This window comes from Lolium perenne, chromosome 7 (genome assembly GCF_019359855.2).
Source record: "Lolium perenne isolate Kyuss_39 chromosome 7, Kyuss_2.0, whole genome shotgun sequence".
Lineage (NCBI taxonomy): Eukaryota > Viridiplantae > Streptophyta > Magnoliopsida > Poales > Poaceae > Lolium > Lolium perenne.
The window spans coordinates 49,628,930-49,646,329 of record NC_067250.2 but is presented as its reverse complement, the minus strand read 5'-3'; positions in this window follow the sequence as shown (position 1 = coordinate 49,646,329).

Below are 17,400 nucleotides of genomic sequence, written 5' to 3'. Positions count from 1 at the left end.
AAGACCTTATTGCAAGATGATAGAATATAAATTTGGTGAGACTACATAAACTCATAAGTTTTATGGGAATGTACGAAGGTTGAAGACGCAAGGCGTCCCAATCCTCCAACTATTGGGGCACTAACGATATTCGCATATCCATGAAGTGATTGTCCTTAGTATGCACCGTTGCTAAGACTCGTCGTTTCGAAGCATCACGTGATGATCGGGTGTTATAGATTCTACGTGTGCTTCCAACGGGTGCAAGCCAGATTTGCATATGCGAATACTAAGGTTTAAACTTTATGAGCCTAGCATGTACTGAGACATGGTCTCGTAAAGTTATCATGAATTGATGGATAAAATTATGAGTGAAATTGTTCATCATATTACAAAGTTACTAATAGTGAAATCTGAAACACTTGTCATATGATGATCAACTTCAAAGTAAGAACCTCAAGGTTATTGGTATTTGACCAACAAACCTAGAAGTTATTGATGTTGAAATGTTTTTCTGAATAATGAGGAAAGCTAAAAGAGAAACTGCAAAAGATATTTTGGCAAAAGAAAAGAAAAGACTAGAAAGTCTAGCTCAGGTGTATATAAATGATATACATATTATGGTTGTATTCCTAGTTAAGTTACACAATGAAATTCTTGGGTATTAGTACCATATTGGTTGGTATGAAGTGTCATACAAAACAACGCAATACAAGAATACAATGGCCTAAGTGACTGACAAGGAATATGATAGGAATGCACGTCTGGAACAAAATAAAGTGTTATTATGTTCGTCGTTGGCATTCTATCTAGCCCTTAGAATTTATAATAAAGAACTTAATAATTGTTATTTTGCTCTGGTCAAATGAAAACAATGAGTTGTTCAAATTATGACATTACTCCATGTACGATGGATAAGTTATTATAAATCTTAATGGTGAAACATACATACATAACACTGACGCTAAAAAAGCCATAAGGCAAATGATTTGAATTCCACTTATTTGTGGAACCGCAATTTAAGTCATGTTAGAAAGGATCGCATGAAGGAACTCCATGCAAATGGATTTTTGGAGTCATTTGATTTTTGAATCATTTGGCGCTTGCAAATCTTTTCTAAAGAGAATGATTAAAATACCGTTCATAGGCCAAAAGTAGAACGGACAACTAACTTAGTGGAAAAATACATGATGATGTATGTGGTTCACTGGGCATAGTTGTGTGCGGGAGATTCTTCTACTTCATGAAAACTTTCAACAATGAATTGAGTATATATATGTGGATATATTCAATAAGGAAGAAGTTTTGAAACATTTGAATGGATTCAAATAAATTTCAGTATGAAGTGGAAATCATCGTAATAGAAATCAAATATCTATGATTGGATCATGGTGGAAATATTTGAATTACGAGTTTTAGCAAAACATCTAAGAGAGTTATGAAATTGTTTTACAACTTACGTTTCTTGGAGTATCATAGTGATGATGAAGTATCCAAGAGATATATCCAAATTTTGTTGGATCAATGATGAGATAAAATATTGATGCCATTATATTTTTGTGGATTATGCTTTAGTGACTACCGCTTTTACACTGAATAGAGCATCATCATGATCCGTTGAAATGACACCATACAAGTTATGGCATGGGTATAAACCCTAATAGTCAACCAAAATCGGATGAATGTCTTTGTTGGTTATCCCAGAGATTTAATTGGGAATTCTTCCCACGAGACAAAGATAAAAGTGTTTATCAATGTTTCTTATTTCCGAGAAATTGTTTCGAGTGAAATATTTGAGTGGGAGGACATTATAATTTGATAAGGTTTATGAACCTGAGCATAATGATCAGAGTAGCGCAGCATCGGAATTGGTTTCGGAAGCAGCCACGACGATCATGGCTCTCATGACTACAAAGTGTTTTAGCCATGGAGATCGAAGTACATATTGAACCTTGTAGGTATGGTTTACTTTGTGATCAAATAAATGATTTGTGGACAAAGGATTGATTTTGAACAATGATAAACCAACTACAAACAAAGAAGTTATGATGGGCCCTGACTCCGTTAAAATGGCTATACGCCATGAAATCCAAGATAGATGAATACTTTTTGAAAGTAAATAGATCTATAAAATTGATGGACTTGGATGAAATATCCTTGAAGAAGCTTGACTTGTCGAAAAGTTGTTTACGACAAAGTTCAAAGAATTGACTACGACAAGATTAGATCTTCCGTAGCAATGCTTAAAGTCTATATGGATTATTCTAGTAATCACTACATATTTCCTTTATGAAGATATGTTAGTAGGATGGCAAAATACATTACTTATCAGAAGTGTGTATTAAAGGTGTATACAAGATACAACCAAGAGTTTTGCTGGTCCGTGGTATATTAGATAGGTATACAAACTTCAACTTGATGAAGTGAGTATCGCGGAGTTTGAATCTTCACCAGATGAAATAGTCAAAGAGTTTTTGATTTCATCAGAAATGATGAAGAGGCTTGCATTTGCAAGAAATTAAGTGGGAGCGCTAAGACACATTTATAATACTTTATGTAGGTGACATATAGTTGGTTATAAATGATGTAATTATATACTTGATTAAAAGGATATGGACTGAAACAAATTTAGTGTCAAGATCTATGAAGATAGATTGAAACACATAAATAAGTTTAAGTCAAAGTACATATGATGGATATTGAAGTAGTTCAATATAGAAATATTAAGAAAATGTTCTTGTCATGTGAAGGTTTAACAAGACTTGAGTGTATCTGACACTCGATGAGTAAAAACACATGAGTGATTTTAGATCACGAATAAAATGTACACAATCAGATATCATGTGCTATAAAGTGTTATGAGCATATACCAGAATGATTCATATGATGATCATTGGACGACAGTAAGAATATCCTTGAGTACTTTAGAAGAACTAAGGATATATATATATATATTTGTATGAAGAAATGACAAACAAATCGCTGTAAGGTGTTACACCGATATTGGTTTTGTCACATATAAAATATAATTTCAATCTCAAATTAGACTAAGTGTTGTTTAAAAGGTAGCATAATGAGCTAGAAGTTGTCTATGCTAGATTTAGAAGAGTTCTAAATATTGTGACGGATTCTACAAAAGAAGGCGAGTATGTCATTGTTTTGACAATGACAAAGGATGTTAAGTCAAGAGGTTCTTTGAGAACATGGTGTAGTTCCGACGGAATCAGAACTTTGAAGCTATATTGTGTATGACAATATTAGTGACATATTTCAGACCGCGGAATTAAGGTTCCACCAGAAGACCAAACATATTTAATGCCGACTCATTTGGAAATGAGTGATGCGTTGAGACGCAAATGAATTACAAAATACATACGTTTCTGAGCGTGTCAGATCCGTTGACTAAAAACCTCTCCCGGGAGCAATACATGATAAAACACCGGAAGGCCAAGGTGTTATATCTTTACAAATGTAAACTAGATTATTGACTCTAGTGCAAGTGGGAGACTGAAGGAGATATGCCCTAGAGGCAATAATAAAGTGGTTATTATTTATATCTTTATGTTTATGATAAATGTTTATATATCATGCTAGAATTGTATTAACCGAAACATTAGTACATGTGTGATATGTAGACAAACAAGAAGTCCCTAGTATGCCTCTTAAACTAGCTTGTTGATTAATGGATGATTAGTTTCATAATCATGAACATTGGATGTTATTAATAACAAGGTTATGTCATTGTGTGAATGATATAATGGATACACCTAATTAAGCGTAGCATAAGATCTCGTCATTAAGTTATTTGCTATAAGCTTTCGATACATAGTTACCTAGTCCTTATGACCATGAGATCATGTAAATCACTTATACCGGAAAGGTACTTTGATTACACCAAACACCATTGCGTAAATGGGTGGCTATAAAGGTGGGATTAAGTATCCAGGAAAGTATGAGTTGAGGCATATGGATCAACAGTGGGATTTGTCCATCCCGATGACGGATAGATATACTCTGGGCCCTCTCGGTGGAATGTCGTCTAATGTCTTGCAAGCATATGAAAGAGTTCATAAGAGACCACATACCACGGTACGAGTAAAGAGTACTTGTCAGGAGACGAGGTTGAACAAGGTATAGAGTGATACCGAAGATCAAACCTCGGACAAGTAAAATATCGTGAGACAAAGGGAATTGGTAATTTATGTGAATGGTTCATTCGATCACTAAAGTCATCGTTGAATATGTGGGAGCCATTATGGATCTCCAGATCCCGCTATTGGTTATTGGTCGGAGTGAGTACTCAACCATGTCCGCATAGTTCTCGAACCGTAGGGTGACACACTTAAAGTTGGATGTTGAAATGGTAGCACTTGAATTATGGAATGGAGTTCGAATATTTGTTCGGAGTCCCGGATGAGATCCCGGACATCACGAGGAGTTCCGAATGGTCCGGAGAATAAGATTCATATATAGGATGTCATTTTATGTGAAATAAAATGTCGCGGAAGGTTCTATGGAAGGTTCTAGAAGGTTCTAGAAAAGTCCGGAAGAAACCACCAAGGAAGGTGGAGTCCACAAGGGACTCCACCTCCATGGCCGGCCAGCCCTAGTGGGGGTGGAGTCCCAAGTGGACTCCACCATAGGGGGCCGGCCACCCCCACATGGGAGGTGGGAATCCCACCTTTGGGTGGGAGTCCTAGTTGGGCTAGGTTTGCCCCCTCCTATGGAAGGTTTTGGTTTCGGGTCTTATTCGAAGACTTGGACACCAACACTTGGGATCCACCTATATAATGAGGGGCCAAGGGAGGGGGCCGGCCACCCCAAGACCATAGCTTGGCCGCCCCCCCTTGAGTGGCCGGCCACCCCCTCCCAAACCCTAGCTTTGCTCCTCCACTTCATATTTCCCGCGTAGCTTAGCGAAGCTCCGCCGGACTTCTACACCGCCACCGACACCACGCCGTCGTGCTGTCAGATTCAAGAGGAGCTACTACTTCCGCTGCCCGCTGGAACGGGGAGGTGGACGTCGTCTTCATCAACAACCGAACGTGTGACCGAGTACGGAGGTGCTGCCCGTTCGTGGCGCCGGAACCGATCGTGATCAAGATCTTCTACGCGCTTTTGCAAGCGGCAAGTGATCGTCTACCGCAGCAACAAGAGCCTCATCTTGTAGGCTTTGGAATCTCTTCAAGGGTGAGACTCGATACCCCCTCGTTGCTACCGTCTTCTAGATTGCATCTTGGCTTGGATTGCGTGTTCGCGGTAGGAAAATTTTTGTTTTCTATGCAACGTTATCCTACAGTAACAACTAGAGGCGGTGTTTCTACCCAGGATCCTCTATATCCTGAAGGGCATCCCAAAAGAGTTGAACAAGATTCTCAACGAACTGAAACTAGTGCTCCATCTAAGAAAAAGAAAAAGAAACATAAAACTGTTGTAGAATCCTATGAGCCTGTTAATGATCCTAATAGTATTTCTATTTCTGATGCTGAAACTGAAAGTGGTAATGAACATGATAAAGATAACGATAAGAATGATGCTTCTGATAAAGAAGAAGTTGAAGATGAACCTGAAAAGCATGCTAAAAATAAAAAGTACACTAAAGAAGATTTTATTGCTAAGAAACATGGTAATGAAAGAGAACCTTGGGTTCAAAAGCAAATGCCTTTTCCTGCTAAGAAACTAAAATCAAAGGAAGAAGAACACTATAATAAATTTTGTGATTGGATGAAACCTTTATTCCTGCAAATCCCTTTGACTGATGCTATTAAATTGCCTCCTTATTCAAAGTATATGAAAGATATTGTCACTAACAAAAGGAAAATTCCTAATGAGGAGATTTCCACTATGCTTGCTAATTACTCTTTCAATGGCAAGGTTCCAAAGAAGCTTGGCGACCCAGGTATACCGACTATTCCTTGTTCTATTAAGAATAATTATGTTAGAACTGCTCTATGTGATTTGGGAGCGGGTGTTAGTGTTATGCCTTTTTCTCTTTATAAGAGACTTTATTTAGATAAGTTGATACCAACTGATATATCTTTGCAAATGGTTGATAAATCTACTGCTATTCCTGTTGGTATATGTGAGGATGTTCCTGTTCAAGTTACTAATAACTGCTTGATATTAACTGATTTTGTTGTGTTGGAAATGCCTGAAGATGATAATATGTCTATTATTCTTGGGAGACCTTTTCTTAACACCGCAGGGGCTGTTATTGATTGCAATAAAGGAAAAGTCACTTTCAATGTCGATGACAAGGAGCATACTGTTTATTTTCCCAAGAAGATCGATAAAATATGTGGAGTTAATACAATTTCTAATTTGAGATCTATCAAAGTGGGAGATATTGATTGTCCAATATATGAGCCAAAAGAAGAATATCAAACTCTTGTGATTGGATCCATATCAATACAATACAAGGTAACATGATTGATTTGAGGTTTAATTCTTCTTATGTTATGTAAAATTTATTTGGTGGCAAGACTTGATCACCCTTGTTAACAAGTACATTTTATATGCATAGAAGAGCTAAACAACATTTCTTTCTTCCTCCACTTGCTTTACTTTCTGTATCACTACTTGTTTTGCAAGATGCTTTAGTTGTTTAGAGGTTTGAAAAATCTTTTTATGCCCTGTAATAATAATTTTAACACCCAAAAATGTGCATGGGCACCATGGGATTGATCTCCACTTAGGCAAAAGCCTAAGCTTGGGGGGAGGTATACCGGCATCACTCATTCTTTGCATATTATGATTGCTGGATACATGTATATACTTGTTTAGTTTCTTAGAGTGGTTTTCTAATGAGAGGGAGATGATATTTGGGGAAGTGCTGTCTAAAAAACAGATTCTGGGCTGTTACTAAAAAAATTCCTGTGCGCAGCCAGAACGTTATTTTGAGCTGCCAATTTTTGTGCATGTTCCCCAGGTTGTTATCTAACTTTCATTAGTTGAACACTTTTCGAGCTGAGCAGCGGAAGAATTTCTTAAAAATCGATTACTGTACTGCTGTCAAGTTTTGGCAGATTTCTGCCATCTTGCTTTTCTGTGTTTCTTTTAGTTTTCATCTTCTTGTTTTTGCTTTGTTTCTTTCCTAAAACACAAAAAGACCAAAAATATTTCTGTTGTTTCTCTTTACCATTTGTTCACTTTGGTTTCTTGCTTTTATTTTGCTTTGTTTGCTATCGTTGGTTTGCTATAAGAAAACCCAAAAAGATTTTGCTTTGTTTGCTTGTTTCCTTTTGTTCTTGTTTCTAATTCGAAAACACCAAAAATATTTGCTGTTCTTCTTTGGTTTTGTAAAGTTCATTATGAGTTCAATGGTCTTCGGTGGCTGGAGCGTGGTTTTCATTCCATATTATTCAAGCTACACAAGTGAAAAGGCAATAATGACGATCTACGACAATCCGATTGTGGTGAGAGGCTGGTATAAACTCTATTTGTTTTCATTTTTGTACATATACTCATCCATGTGAGCATGCTTAGTTGGTTCATGTGAGGTATATGTCACTTAAGAAACTCTAGTAGTTCATGATCTCTCATGATTAGTTCCAATTTATTAATATGAGTAGCATGTCATAAATATTAGCTTGCATTGTTTTATTCATAGATAGATATGACATTGTGGTATCCTCCTCTGAATAATTCACTTGAATCAACTTGGCACATGCTCACGCATGCATATGACTGAACAAAAGTCAATTAAGCCTCGATGATTTACTTCACCTCAGAGTTCTTGTATCACTTTTATGCCTCCGTTAATTTATTTTGTCGCAAGCATGATTATATATGACAGTTACTGCTCTCTTGATTGTCGCTTCCCAGTCTATTGCTAGCCTTCACTTGTACTGAGCGGGAATGCTGCTCGTGCTTCCAAACCCCTGAAAACCAAGTTATTCTAAAGTGTCCACCATAAATACCTATGCATGGCATTTCAAACCATTCCAAGTAAATTCTCATGTGCTACCTTTAAAACCTTCAAAATGCTTCTCAATTTGTGTCAATGTTTTATAGCTCATGAGGAAATATGTGGTGTTTATCTTTCAATCTTGTCATTTACTCCTGACATACTTTCATAATGGACTAGTGGCACATCCGCTTATCCAATAATTTTGCAAAAAGAGCTGGCAACGGGGTTCCCAGCCCCAATTAATCAACTTTCATTAATAATTCTCTTCACATGCTTTGCCCTGATTTATCAGTAAGCAACTTAACTTGCAAATAGACACTCCTCCATGGTATGAGAATGTTGGAAGGCACCCGAGGATTCGGTTAGCCATGGCTTGTGTAAGCAAAGGTTGGGGGGGAGTGTCATCCATAATGAAACTAAAATATATGTGTAAACAAAAGAGAAGAGGGATGATTTACCTTGCTGGTAGAGATAACGTCCTTCATGGGAGCCACTCTTGAAAGTCTGGTTGACGAGGTAGTTAGAGTACCCACTATCATTCGTTGACAACAACAAACACCTCTCAAAATAATTTTACTCATGTTTTACAAATGAAAAGCTCTAGCACATGTTAATCCCTGCTTCCCTCTGCGAAGGGTCAATCTTTTACTTTTACATTGAGTCTCCATCCTTTCTTTGAGCACTTTCTTGAGAGCACAACTGTCATTCTTAGTATAATATGCTTGTCCCAAAATGTGATTAACTGTGGTATAACTTTGATGCTTTTATCTTTGATAATCTCTACTTCCAGTCTTCCCATGAACCTCAAAGGTGCCCGAGCATTTATGTTTTGCTGTACAAATACGGGCAAGCGAGATACCACTTTATCATATCCTTTTATGAACATTGCAATCCTGCTGATAGACATGATTCATGATACCACTTTATTTGCATGTATCTTATTATGAATTTCTTAAGTACTTGCCATATCATGAGAATATTTACATCATATGAACAAATGTGTTCGTGAAAGTTCTTTTATCGCACTCAGTTGTTAACTGAATTGCTTGAGGACAAGCAATAAGCTAAGCTTGGGGGGAGTTGATACGTCCAAAACGTATCTACTTTCCCGAACACTTTTGCTATTGTTTTGCCTCTAATTTGTGTATTTTGGATGCAACTAACATGGACTAACGTTGTTTTCAGCAGAACTGCTCTGGTGTCTCGTTTTTGTGCAGAAATCCAACTTTCAGGAAAATCCTCGGAATTTATGCCAAAGGTCTTATTTTTCCAGAAGAATTACGGAGCCAGAAGGGCAAGCCAGGTGGAGGCCCGAGGCCCCCACACACTAGGCCGGCGCGGCCCAGGAGGGGGGTGCGCCGCCCTACTGTGTGGCCGCCTCGGCTGGCCCCCGACGCCCTCCTTTGGACTACTTAACGCCTTCGACCTAAAAACGCACGGGGGGTTAGAAGAAATCACCAGAAGACATCCAGTACGCCGCCACCGTCGCGAAACTCCATCTCGGGACCAGAAACTCCGTTCTGGCACTCCGCCGGGACAGGGAATTGGAGGAGATCATCACCATCATCACCACCGACGCCTCTCCATCGACCAGCCATGTTTCCCCCATCTATGTGTGAGTAATTCCCCCGCTGTAGGCTGAAGGGGATGGTAGGGATTGGATGATATTGGTCATGTAATAGCATAAGATTGTTAGGGCATAGTGCCTAGTGTCCGTAATTGGTACTTTTATGATATTGTTGCAACTTGTTATGCTTAATGCTTGTCACTAGGGCCCGAATGCCATGATCTCAGATCTGAACATGTTATCAATTCATGATGATATTCATTGCTTTATGATCTTACCTGCAAGTTGTATACACGTATTGTTGTCCGGAACCCGAGGCCCCAAAGTGATAGAAATTGGGACAACCGAAGGGGAAGGCAGTGATATGAGGATCACATGTGTTCACGGAGTGTTAATGCTTTGCTCCGGTGCTCTATTAAAAGGAGTGCCTTAATTTCCAGTAGATTCCCTAGAGGCCCGGCTGCCACCGGCTGGTAGGACAAAAGATGTTGTGCAAGTTTCTCATTGCGAGCACGTACGACTAAATATGGAACACATGCCTATTGATTGATTAGTACTTGGATACCGTTTTATTATTATCTGCAAATGCCCTGCTTTGATTGTTACATGAGTTTCTCTCATCCATGCAACGCCCGTTCATCCATCCCTGTGCCTACAGTATTTTAATCCTGCTGTTTACTATAATCACTACTGCTGTCTTTGTTACTCTGCTGCTATTATTTCACTACTGCTACTGTTATAAAACTGTTACTACTGATAAACTCTTGCGAGCAAGTATGTTTCCAGGTGCAGCTGAATTGACAACTCCGCTGTTAAGGCTTTCAAGTATTCTTTGTCTCCCCTTGTGTCGAATCAATAAATTGGGTTTTACTTCCCGCGAAGACTGTTGCGATCCCCTATACTTGTGGGTCATCATGATGGTAAACAAAACCTCCCGCCGCTAATTGGTTCAAAAAAGGAATAGAGAAATTAGTTCTTCCAGTCTCCAACAAGGCTATGCAGTCTAATTTATGTTCCCTAATTGCTTCCTTGACAAAGAAATGCTTAGCAGTATCACCAAAGTCCCCTGGATTCCAATTAATTCCTTTTAGATTTTGCATCATGGAAATTGTTATTAAATTATTTTCCTAGTATTTTGCGAATATTACTAGTATCATACACTTTTCTCTATCTATTTTTCTTTACCTTTACAATTGGTTTAAGATGATCCAATTGATGATCCAAATCCAAAGGGATATCATCATCCTCAATCAAGTCCTCACAAAGAGTGGATACTTTTGACAATACAAGAGTCTCCAATCTTCCTCCTTATTCTGAATCTTATTATCATTTTTCAAAGTTGTTAAATTCGCTCTTCTTCTACCATTTTAATCCCCTTAATAGATTTGCCTATCTCTCCTTGTGATTGCCCTAAAGATATACCTAGTCGATCGGCTCTTTTAGCTATTTCAGAATCAGGAATATTAGCAATAGAGTATTTCGGAACTGAAAACTGACCTGAACTAAAGGAATCATCACGCCACTGTGCATTTTTCATCGCCTTCTCCAATTGAGGCCCCCCAGCCTGTTACTCGACCTCACTCCATGTGTGGGCTTTGGAAGTCCTCCAAACGCAATAACCTCCTCTGTAGAAGGACGAAAAGCCACCACGTCAGATGAACTTTCAATTAAGGATAAAGAACATGAAGTAATTTTGTTATGTGGTACAGATTCGTTACCATTAGTCTTCGAAGACGAGGCAATCCCCGTTCAAATCTTAAGACCTGCATTTCCATGTCCATCATTTGTATTCACCATCAAAACTTCTGAGTTGTCACCCTTAGTCGGTTCCAACGAACTAACTACTGTAGACTTCATTGCCAACCCTGCATCAATTATGTTCCCATCGTCTTATAAGAAACTAGAATTAAAACCCGACATGGAATTCTCAACAAAAATCTGATTCGAAAAGCTAGAATTTTCTGAAACTTTTGTCATACCATTAGTTGTAGCAACATCAACCACAGAGGATCCAACAGTTGACTTTAATGAGTGGCCAATCATTGCTGTCTCATTGCTGCCACAAGCTTTTTGCAGCCCTTGCCCTCTCTCTCTCTTGCCGCCTGGAACTTCTGCGGCGAAAACTCTCCAAGCATAGGCCTTCGCCCCGCATCCGGCGCAGACAATCCCACCGCAGCCATGGCCCGGCCGACACGCGCACATGCGGTCGCAGACTGGAAGCTGTTGCGCTGGTCCACGCCGACAGCTGCATGCGCGTCAGCCGCTGGTTGGCATGTGCCGCCTTTCTCCCCCTGTCGCGGTGGGCTGCATGGCGCAGATGATGGCAGGCTGCAGCGCTGTCCATTGGCCGCATGCTGCCCCGTTTCGCGAGCCCCGACCGGGTGCAAACCCGATGGTGATCCCCTGAGCAAGGAATCTGCTCCAAAGTTAGTGCACTTTTCGTCATCTAGTGTCAGCTTTTGAACATGCAATAAGGACATGAAAAGAGGAGAATTTTTACTCAAATTTGAATCAAATGGAGATGTACCGGAAGGGGAAAGTTTTACATCCAATGAACCAATCTTAATTGCATCAAAATGCTTTAGTTGCTGCATCATCCCATCTCCTCCATTATTCCCATTTGACTCACCCATTTCATTATTATTGGATGTTGCCTCACCATCACCTCTCTTAGGATCCATGTCCATGGCATTACCACCAACATTGTTACCTTCTCCATTGTTAGCATCACCATTCCCACCATTTTCATTGTTCACTTCCACCATATTCACTTCTTGAGACCCCTAGGTTATCTCGACCTGAAATTTCAATTTGTAAAATCCCCTCCTAATAAACATATCACTCTCAGCAGGAATAAGCCTATGATCCAAACATCCAATCTTGGTCCGAAGCACCTTGTTCTTACGAGTATATGCCAAATACACATCTAAGGTCTTCCCAAAAAGAGTTCCTACCCCTCATAGGGATAGATAATCCGATCTCATATCCGAGGGCAACCCTGAGACCCTGACCCAAACCTCTGGCAACATATAAAGAGGATCCTCTAAAGATGACCAAATGTCAAAAGAAAAGCAAGATTCCCTGTGTGGACATATGTAAGTACCAAAATTATTCAGCCTCTGAACCTCTAGTTTGCTGGGCAACTTGACTCTGAAAATATTCTCCTTGAAATGAAATACCTCCCAATTAAATTTCTCATGTGGCACAATTTTCTTCAGCTGTTCAATGATTTCTGGGATAGTCATAGCATCACCATCAACAGTGACCTTAGCCAATTTAGGATTCTCAACTTTGGCCTTAAAGGCCCCACATGAGAGCTCAAAAAACATTAGAGCTTCGTCATTGGCATAACAATGTAATATTGTCGTAGGCTTGGGAGCATGTAAAAGATGACAAGCAGCGCTTGAGTGATTAACAGACTCACAAAGGTCACAAAAAGGCGTAGGACAATCATCAATATAATGTCCTAGCTTCTTGCATCTAAAACAATCCAACTTCTCTTCTTTTTTCTTCTTCGATGGACCCGACCCTTCATCCTCTTTCCCCATTGCTGTTGTCACCTGGGGAGCATCACCTTGCTGCTGAGGTATAGTGGGCGCCGCAACCGACACCCCCACCTCTCTGTTTGGAACACTAGCCTCAGTCGTCACTGCAACCTGAACCTGTGACGACCCAGCAACCTCTGGTGCCTTCTGAGTCGATGTCACTGCCACCACCACTGCTTGCACTGTTTGGTGTAACAAGTCTGCATCGATTCCGCCCCTTGCCACCCCTCCACTTGGGTTAGCCCTATCTCGGTATTGATACCCTCCCCGGCCAACAGTATTTCCATCACTCCGCCGATGCTGAGTTGATGCATAGCCAAATCTATTCCCATTGTGAGAAGCACCCCTCTGAAAATTGGAGTGACCACCACCCCAATTATCATCACGATATCCGTGGCCATTGTTGATGCCGGCTGTACCACTAGCTTCACCATGAACAAAATTCCTCCCAAACGAATCGTTACCTATGTTGCCATGACCGCCTCGTCCTCCACTGAAATTCTGGCCACCACCAAAACCCTGCCCACCGCGTCCTCCTCGCTGACCCTGGTGGCCACGCCCGGCGTAGCCTCCGCGGCCATTGGCGCCGCCAAAACCACCACGCGGCTGGAAGCCTCCACGACCATGGTTGAATCCACCACGCCCCGGATTAAAATTCTGCCCCTCGTCACCGTTCATCGTAGCAGTAGGATGCCTCCGCTGAACGACCGACGCCCCAGCTTCGATCCTTCTCCAAGCGAACCCTAAAAGTTTGCGGAACGCACGCCCAACGACGACGCCCCCAACCTTAACTTGTTGTGTATGCCGATCACCGTTGGATCTGGCTTGTTTCGTGTTCTCAACAAAGCGATGGAACTTGGTAATTGGGCCCCTTCGAGCCAAAACACCGTTCCCGTTAGCCCGCGGTTTTGCCAGGCCCAGATCAGAAGGATTATCGGAGGGATTTGAAATCTGCGGCATTATTGGATCATGGACCTTCGTGCCGAGCGCCGGCGACTAACTTCGCCGATGAACGACCGTCCACCCTTGCAGAGTATCATCACGAAAAACTGATGGCTCAAGCACCGGCTTGATTAAACTCTTTGTTGCTGATCGGCCCAACGGCCTTAAGGATGTCGATAACATACCTTCATCTTCCAGCTTGATCGCCGCCCTCGCCGCCATGCTCTGAGTCCACTGCCGATTGATCCTTTTGCGTGCACGCCGCGCCAGGTCTGAAGGTTTCTCCAAGAGATCTCTCGTACTCACCGTAGAGGGAGTTTGACAGTATCTCAAAACATTCCGTCCGTCGGCCGGCGAAACCACGCCGTCATCATCATCCTCCTCGTCATCTGACGACTGGAGCACCCAGACGGCCTCCGAGAGGACACTCCGGTAGCCAGCCCTCCTCACGCCCCGTCCGGACCGTCGCCGGCGACGTGAAAGTGGGATCGCCACTTGCGCCGCCAGACGTCTGTCCAACGGTCATATTCGCGTCACCTTGGATCGATCTATGAATCAGATGCTTGCACCAACTCTGGCTCATCTGTTAAGAAATTTTCGAAACCTCCTTCACAAAGGGACAATCAAGAGCCAAATGAAAACCGATTCCAGCGATTGGTCACACAGGCAGAACCGATCATCATGAGGCTATCCACGCTTGCGCAACCGGTCAGCTGTTCATAACCTATTTTGGAGCAGCGGCCACATGATTTGGTTTGTATCTTACCCTCTGCTCTAATTTCCAAACCAAAGCCAGATCGTCCCTCATGATCCGGCCAGTGAGGCTGTCAAATACTAGCCATCACTGGTGAGGTTCCAAAGAAGCCTTGCCAAGCGAAGCAGAAAGATGAATCCCGCGAATTTCATTCCATAAAATGGTAAATTTATGTCAGCTGATCATTCGCCCTCATGCATAAAATTAGTGGAGAATAAAGTATTTATATGTCACAATTTTGTAGTCCACTAATGTATTTATATGTTTATTTTTTTCCTTTCGGTGACAGCACAACTTTTGTTTGTTGTGAGGTAGTACTGGGTCTCTGCGTGTAAAGACGGCTTAAAAGATCAACCATCATACAAAATGTGCATCTTGTTGCTCTAAAATCTGGAAACTGTGTGTGGATGTCCTAGAAGAAAAGAAGATGATGCAGATGATGTGAATCATGCCTTTGTTTCTACGTGCTCTAAACCGGCTGTCCTCAACTGGTACTAGGAATGCTGAAATCCTCAACAATCAATTCCAGTGCAAGAGTGAGCAGGGTTGAAATCAAACATGGGTGACGGCTCAATCGGTTCAATACTAGAGAAGAGAAAGCGAGGAGTCCTGTTCCAGAGTGGACTAGTGCACCGCACAGTAACGTCCATATATAAACGTGCAGGTCGGACCACGTCAAGCGAAGCAACGCAGGGCCAGGGAAATCTTCAACCCACTGAGACTGCCCAGAGCCAACACCTGAATCATGACCAATGCCCGACACGGAAAGCGGTAGAGACGTCACAGCTTGTAGCAATGGCTGTGCATGTGCGTCAGTGCGTGGTGTCCCGGAACCCTCCCTGTCATGGCCGTCCCCACGGCGTTGAGGCCGCTGTGGTCAACCGCGCACGCACGCGGATCAGGTGTAGCGACTTAGCGACTGAACGATCGAGTGCACCGACAGAGCGGCTGAATTGTTAATAGGTTAAGATGTTTCCCGCCAAAGACTCATTTGTAGTTTATTTAGCTAAAGTGTAAGCTCTTCGCCTGGCTCGCTCTTCACACAAAGCTCTTAACTGCTGACATGTGGGCTGTCAGGAGATGGCCACACGACCCGCCCGTTGTGCCTCCGTGCGTCAGAAACCTGCCGACCATCTCTGCAAAGACCGTCCTTTCACCAATGCGATAAGGCAGGTGGCGAAATCCTAAGACAACATGACCACACGACGTCCTCTCGCCAGAATTTCCAATCCACCTCCAATTGGTGGGACTCCTTGATCGCTGGAAAGCCTAACAACGAGCAAAGGCGCATCAGCGGTCGCTTCCTCTATGTTCTTTGAAACGCTTGGAAGGAACGAAATCGCCGGATCTTCAAGGGACAACGGCTAACATACCTTGAGGCCTTGAGGTGGCGGGCATTGCGAGAGAGGACATCCTGCAACGCGAGCGTGCTTTCGCCGGCGGGGGGGGGGGCAGCCATCCCTGCCGACTCGGACTAGACCTTTTTTTCCTTTTTCGTTACGGTGGTTTCTGGCATATTCCACCTTAATATAAATATGCCATCTATGTACAGTTTGGTCGGATTTTTCCCTCTTACTTAAAGAAAAGGCAATGCTCCTACCGGTTGCTCTAAAAAAAGTTGTGTCTCATTCGATTAATTAAGGAGTTCGACTACTTACAACAACACTTTCAAAATGGATATAAAACTGATTATTCATCCGGTATTATTTCACTTAAATGTTTTGCCCCCATGGGCACCCATAGCTTCGTCTCTTTCTCAATTCCTCAAAACGAGGCTCGTCAAATTGCAAAATCTAAGACTACTATAAGACTACTAAGAAAATAAGAAAATTAGAATGTCGAATAGAACCCTCGGGTATGCAGTTATACGATGCCACCAATCGTGAAGGATAGAGTTGGCCAATCTTGAACATCAAGGGAATATATCTCAAGCCATTGCTTGGTGAGGCCCCATAGTCTAATAGTATAACGGCAATGCATGAACAAGTGATTCACCGATCCCGTGGTTTTTCTTTGGACATAGGGCATAAGCCACAATTTTGCCAACATCTCTTATCTAATCTATCTGTTGGCCAAAACCTATTTTGAAGAGCAGACCACACAAAAAACATGGTCTTCGAAGGAGCCCAAATCTTCCAAACCATTTTATTTATTTTGGCGGAGATTGCACCAAAGAGTTGAACCTTGTATGCGGAAGCCACCGAATATTGATGAGTCCATATGATTCAATGTCCTCAATGAGTTAAAATTGTTTGAAGTTGGGTCTAAAGTTTCACGAATCACTCAATGTGTGCAACGGTAAGCTCTTCCATCTTTATTTTTGAGACCCACCCATTTTCATGCAAGGTTATCGTCAAAATTTGACCAAGAGACAATGAGAAATAAGTGAGATTTTGGCGAATCGTGCTTGAATCTTTACTACCTTGTGACACTGCGAGCTAGTAGCAGACTCAGAGAAAAGCAAAGACAGAGAGCAAAGTGGAAGTGGGGGATATCAGGCCCGTCCATAAAAAACGGCCAAATCAGGCAGATTGATACCCAAAGTTCAAAAGCGGTGTTTCGCTGGAAGCGTCTATATGCACCAGTTGTTAACCTTAACAAGTCCACTATACTGATCACGTCAAAAAAAAAAAGTCCACTATACTGATCATCTTGAAAAGCTGAACAAGACAAGTCATGCATGCTTGCCCCTTCTCCCTCGAAG